This window comes from Chenopodium quinoa, unplaced genomic scaffold (assembly GCF_001683475.1).
Source record: "Chenopodium quinoa cultivar QQ74 unplaced genomic scaffold, ASM168347v1, whole genome shotgun sequence".
Lineage (NCBI taxonomy): Eukaryota > Viridiplantae > Streptophyta > Magnoliopsida > Caryophyllales > Amaranthaceae > Chenopodium > Chenopodium quinoa.
The window spans coordinates 1,415,274-1,422,350 of NW_018743332.1; the positions used below are offsets into that span (position 1 = coordinate 1,415,274).

Genomic DNA, 7,077 nt, shown 5'->3' on the forward strand with positions numbered 1-7,077 from the left:
GATCGGAGTTATTCTCACCTATTTTCAAATGACTTTTTTTCCTATCTTGAGCAATGTGTCAAACAATTAAGTGCAGTTGTTTTATTTCACAACACTTGGTCAAGAAGCAGGGGTAGATTGGTACGGTTCGAGTCATTACTACATCAACCTCTTAGACCTAAGAGGCGTTTAAAGAGAACTTTGCCATCTCCACGTCACTCATCACCTTCAAACTACTTTCAGTTTGTCCCAATACCCACTAAGGAAGATATTGAGAACATTAACAAGTCTATTGAAACAATGTCTAACATGTTACAAGCACTCACTACCAGAGTCAACACAGTAGAGCAAAACAATGTTACTGCGGCTGCAATGAAAAAGATCAAAGAACAAATGAGCAAGATTTCTGAGGATTTCACCTATGTGGAACGGCCTGCCACTCCTTTGGATGTGAAGGACAAACTCCCTGAAAAGTTCTCCACTGCTGATATTCCAAAGTTCAAGCCTACTGACAATCCAATATTCATGGCTCTTAAGGGATTGGACTCAACACTCTTCCCTACGGTGTTCCCTCTCTCCTTAGAACATGCTTGCCAACAATGGTTTTATTGCCTAGATACCAAGCGACTGGGACTTGGCAAGATGTCACCGACGGTTTCATGAACCGTTACAAGTGTAACATTCAAAGTAAAACTTCTGATCGTGAACTCTCCATTCTCAAACAGAAAGAGAATGAAGGCTTCACTACTTATCTGAACAGGTGGAGGGAAACAACTGCACTCTTGGTAGATCCTCCCAAAGAAAAAAAGATGATTCGCCTCTTCATCCAAAATTTGACTCACAAGTACAAGCAATATCTCAAATTTCTTCCTTTGAATACTTTTGAAGCAGTATATGAAATTGGCATCAATATCGAGGATGATCTAACAAAGACTGCCGGTAGTAACAATAATAACACTTAGAAAAACAAGAAAAACAACCATCCTTCTTCTTCGTCTTCTATGCACGAAAATACTACCAACAATATAAGCCAAGTTGATCTCAATAAAGTGTTATCTCTTGATTCTCCATTGCCCAAGAAGAAAAGAACTTACACTTCTTTAGGATTAATTATGATGTGGCCTTTGATCGCTTTTACGGTCAAGGCTTGATCACACCTATTGGGCCAGTTCCAGAGCCAAAACCTGAAGAAAGGAGCGCTAAATGGAATCCCAATGCCCATTGCAAGTACCATCAAGGAAGGGGCCACACTACATAGCTATCTTGGAATTTGAAGGACGTCATTTAAGAATTGGTGGATGCAAACAAACTTCCTGTCCCTCCAGGCGGCAAGAAGTAATGAACACAAGGCACACAACATATCCTTTGTGCAAGATTTCATGTTTTTTTTTTATCATTCATCTCCATTCCCCATTCATGTCTAGCATAGGTTTTTCATTTCAAATTTTTATATGTTTCATGTGTTTCGTTCACCTTTTCCATTAATAAAATGAGCAAATTTCCTTTACATCTCGATCATAGCATTTTTCATTCACTTGAGGCACCTGTGCAACCCTGTCATTCCCTGTTAACTGTTCAATCACATTCCATTTCTTCATCAACCACTTTGAGCCTCGTCTAACGTTTGGCCTTCATTTCTTCAACCCATATTTACTTAACCCTGGGATTGGAAGATGTGTAATGGTATAACATTCAAAAATAAAGTAAAAAAAAAGGCAGCAAAGCAACAATAAAACAATGTCTAAGGGCAAGTGTTCCAATGTCTTCGATATGAACAAGTCTCAAATTGTGTCTCTCATTGAGTGCTTGGTACCGTGCCTGAGAAACATGAATGCTAAGTGAGGGATGGACCGCATGATCTGAGATTGCCTACATTGATTCAAAATAATGAAAAAAAAGAAAAGAAATTCAAAACAAAAAATATATGAAAAATAAAACTTGCAAAGTCTACTACACAATTGCATATCTTGCGGCTTCTCTCGGGTCCTGAGTCTTTTACCCCTTTCTTCCATAAACCTTCAGCTTAACCACCTTACAACCCTTGAAAGAACTCTTTGATGTGTACACACACTTGTGCAAAGTTCGGTTAGAGTTACGTTCGGCTTGATTCCTAACGGATACACAGGCAACCTCACATTGAGGTGCGGCCACATTCATATGCATTATCGAATTAAAGAATATCCAATGCTTAATCCTATGACCCTATCCATCTAAGGCTAGACTTGGGGGCTTGAACCCACATGGTTTAGCCTACCAATCCTAAAGAGTCACCATCTCAACTCTTCTCACATCTAATTCTCTCAGCATAGCCATTGCAACCTCACCTAGTATCACTTTCACACACGTCTTTCACACATACATAGCCATATCATGTTTCCCTTAGGAACCCTTTATCATGAAATCTTGTTTCCCTACCGCGAACGCTTCATCATTTTCAAGACAACATTCATTAAAAGAAACGTCGTATACTTGCTTAGCTTCCTGACTTGAGCAATGTTCATTGTTTCATGCATCGCATAATGTGCTGAGCAACATTTATATATCAGTGATTTTTAATTATACAAAGCATATCGTGCTTAGCTCCTTGACCTAAGCAACATTCATTATGAAATAATCACTTCATCTATATACGTGCTTAGCTTCTACACCTAAGTAACGTTCAAGATCGTTTCTTTACACCATATATGATGCCTAGCTCCATGACCTAAGTTCATTCATCTATCATGTCACATGATGTAATTGCCCTTAGCCTCCTGGCCTAAGAACATGCATCATGCATAAATTATTTTCAAGACAAGAAATTTAATCCATGTGATTCATTTCGTCTTGCTCAATGAAGAAGTTCAAAACTTTTTCTCTTTCTCATAACTTTTCTTTTGGTGAAATTATAAAACGTTTTTAAAATTTTCTCATCGAGGGAAGTTCAAAAATAAAACATTTTTTCATGTCTTTCTCGGGAGAGAGTCAGTACCCTCCACTCATCTCATGACAAAAATGACGGAATTTTTCTGCTCTTGCATTTTCGATTGCTTGTGTCTATACACACACACTAAAACTATACACACATAAACACAAGCTATACACATGTCATGTCGTGTCAAGTCAAAGCTTGGTCAAGTCAGTTAGTCAAGTCAATCATAGTCTATACGAGTCCCTTAGAAAATTTCATTTTTCAGGTCTCAATTACAGCCCACGTCCGGGGACAAGCGAACCATCTATAGCCCACGTTCAGGGACAAGCAACGCAATTACATCCCACGTCCGGGGACAAGCGGAGCATCTACAGCCCACGTTCGGGGACAAGCAAACCAATTACAGCCCACGCTCGGGGACAAGCAAACCTTTTATAACCCACATTCGGGGACAAGCGAACCATCTATAGTCCACGTCCGGGGACAAGCTTTCACCGCCATTATTAGTCGGGTTAAGTATTTATTCTTGGAGTGCTTACATCCATATTTCTATTTCATAAAACCAACCCAAATCCTATTCCATTTCCCCAAACCATAACTTATTTTCCTTTTTTCGTTCCTTTAAACCCAAAATAATTCATTACGTGTCCTTTAAAATCATTCATTTCGTGTCCTTTTTATAAAAACATTTATTCCTGTTTATTTTGGTCCATAACCTGGGTCAAATTATTTAATAATTGGATGGGACTTGAAAACAGATTTCCAACGATATATTATAAGCCCAAATATAAGTTATAACAAATAAGTTATGGCCAAAATATTAAACCGAGTCCAAACCGAACCTAAGCCCACCTTACCTACGACCCAATGATCATGTGGAGGGTCCAAATTATTTAATCCCATTCCTAAACCAATTAGGATTAATTGGAAGCTTCTATAAGTTTCTAAAAGATCTTAATTATCCTTTTTGAAAAGATAAGATTAAAGAGTTTGAAATTGAATAAAACTTTTCTTTTTGAAAGTCCTAATTCTATTCGAATTGAAAGACGTTCAAATATAGACAGATATTATTTTCGTGCCTCATGGTTTTTATACAAATCTTAGATGGTTGGATAGTCCTTGAAATTATATTTTCAACGATATATTATAATATCAATTCCGAGCTATAATGGAGAAGATATGAATAAAATATCAAACTCTATCCAAAATTAACACTGTCAACCATATCTTTTGTTCTAAAGAATATTTTAATTGGGTTAGAGAGTAGACTAAGAAATTTCCAATGATATCTTATTTATCTTATTCCAATTTCTGGATAAAAAGATATGATAAAAACAAAAATCGCATAAAATGCAGTCTATCGAGTTTTATTCCGATTTAATTTGGACCTTATCTTGTTTTTTCGGTCCTTCTTTTTTCTCTATAAATAGAGGTCATATCTCCCTTTTTTCAATCAACAAAAAGCTTGATTATCAAGTCATTCTCTTCTCCCTCTTTATCCTAATACTAGCCACTCTATTCTCTTACAATACTTCCTCTAAGAACTCCAAGGAGTCCATATAATACCCAAAGTTTTATCCTTAAACCAAGGCGTGAAAGGTACAAATAACTGAGGGTTTGGACCAAATTAACTCAACTTTTTTATTTAATTTAATTTTATTTCTATTTGCTTTATATTTTTTATTGAAGTTACTAACAGTTTATTCATGATGTAGCAATTTAAAAGAACGCGCTAGAATGAGAGTAATTAATTAAATATTGCTAGTATCATGATTAGGTTGATTTTTAATTTTATTTGACTAACACTAGTGCACTCCGCTGGGTACAACGTTGCGGTTTTTGCACTATGTTCAAGCTTTTGGGTGTCAAAGGGTACCATGGTTAAGAGTTTGGACGTGTTAGCAAGGTAACCTCCCTTGAGGGTGTATGCCAACGGGCGGCTTCGCAAGTTTGTGATGAAATCGAACTCGACTCCATGGTTTGGGTGGTTTTAAAAACTCGGATAAACCCTTATTGCCATGAGCATTTTCTGGTTGATAGAGCATAAATCCCCCGAGCTAGCCACATACGTAGAACACGTACTATTGTGGCAAAATAGGTAAGCTAAAATGCATATACATATGAGATAATGCCAATTAAATCACAGGAATACAATCAAAGAATCTTTCAAGTCTCATTCACTCATCTCAATTAAATAACGATCACTCAAATCAATAAATAACCAAGAATCCTCCTCAGTGGAGTCGCCAAATTGTAGGCGTCGTTCGAAGTGCGCCTACGTTAAAGCATGTGGTGAATGTGATTGGCACTCATAGGAAGTGGGAATTGACATTACGATCACTACTACAAAAAAAGGCTTTAGAAAACAGTTAGAATAGGCTTTATAGAACGCCTTAGAACCGTTCTTCTGCTAAGCGATGTGTAAAGTATATAGATCGCCTTAAAGAGGTGTTCTATATGTTGAACAATATAGTACGGTTCTTTGACATAACCATTCTGTTTTCCCTTCTTGGATTTAAAAAATAATGAAGGAAAAGAGAACGGTTAGAGTACTTAACAATTCTATATAATCCTTACAAAATAGAACTGTTACCTAAGACAACAGTTCTATAATCTTTTTTTTTTTTTTTTAAAAAAAAAACCAAAATCACTAGCTTATAGTAGCTTATACGTCTTCATGTATTCCTGTATTTCCAACTATATTTTTCTTGTATATGCTTGTATTTATATAATATCCAGCAAAAAAAAATTATGCATTTCTTATGTATAGATACTACCAAATTATAAAAGACGGATAACATATACTAAAAGCACTACCAAATTCAAAAGTTTCAATTAACACAATAAATCAAAAAGTATTTAATAAAATATAATGTTTTCATTGCTACTAAATAATCTAACATGTTTGTTGTGATGTATCTCGAAATGGTAATACAATTAAAAGTAAAACAAAAGTTAAGAAAACAAAATGCACAAGCAATGATGCAAACTAAGAAATTAAACCCAGAAAAATAATTTCATTACTTTGTAATATACAAAGTATTGTACTTGACAAAAGTTTTGCTCAACCTTGATAAAAGCCATGATTATTAATCTGACATAATCTAGTCTTGTGCTTGACTAACCTCGGAAAATTATACTTCGTACATCAAAGGCCGAATTTTTGTTCTTTGCTTTCTTCATATAACTTTGAAGACTATTTTTCTGAAGCTAAGCAACCAAAATTTGCATTCTTCATTGAAACCCAAGTTCTGTGAGCTGCCTATATTTATAAGCATGGTTAATCCAACAATAAAATTATCAATCACAACTTACTAACAACACAATAATTTCTTATACCACACATTTAAACAGAAAACCTAATTCAACAACACAACATCACGAAATTGTATATGATGAATTAAAAAGGAATATAAGAAAGAAAAACTCACAAATACTAGAGGAGAGAAGCCCGTCAATTAAGAGCATGACAACACTTCAATGGAGAACTCGAAAATTGTTTCAACGGAAAACCAGGGCGGAGAAGGTAACGACGGAGTCAGCAATTTCCGAGCTCTGCCACAACGCCGACACCACTATCACCGCTGACGGGATAAATTATCGAGATTTAATCGTATCTACCGTAAATAGCCATAAAATCCTTAACAAACACATGAAGATAATCGTATAAATGAATAAGTTCTACAATTAGATTGTAGAACGCCGACAAAATTCAATTGATAGATAGAGAAATTAATACTAGAGGAGAATAAATAATCAATACAAATTTTCGATATATCCAATAAATTAAAATTGTGTTTTTCTATTGCTAAAATCAAATGAAAATGGAGTATGTATATGCAAGTTGAGCAATACAGCTTGAGGAAGATGAAATAGGAGGCGGCAGGCGGGTAGGATAAGAAAGAAGTGGGTTAGGTTTGCTAAAGTAACAAAGTAATTGCCCAATTTTAAAAAAGAAAAAAGTGGGCGGGCATTTCAAGATTAACTCAAAAAATAGTTAGCGGTTATATACTTGTATGAGTACATTGTTTTATTCTTTTATTAATTTAATAAAATAAAATAATTTTTTAATGTTAAAAAGTATAGAGAACGGTTAGGTTCCTAACCGTTTTATATTTATTACTTTACACAACGCCTGCTACAGGTAACTGTTCTATTTAGTTGCGAAGAACGCTTTTTCTACCCAA

At 35.3% G+C, this 7,077-nt stretch overlaps 1 long non-coding RNA gene across 1 annotated transcript; it reads right to left on the minus strand.

Annotated features, from left to right (window-relative positions):
- Nucleotides 1-5,887: 5,887 nt before the first annotated feature.
- On the minus strand, nt 5,888-6,847 carry LOC110737972. The gene is made up of 2 exons (XR_002514525.1): nt 6,322-6,847; nt 5,888-6,152 (listed from the first exon to the last, which is right to left on the minus strand). It is a non-coding gene; the product is annotated as an uncharacterized LOC110737972 (long non-coding RNA).
- Between the last annotated feature and the right edge of the window lie 230 nt (nt 6,848-7,077).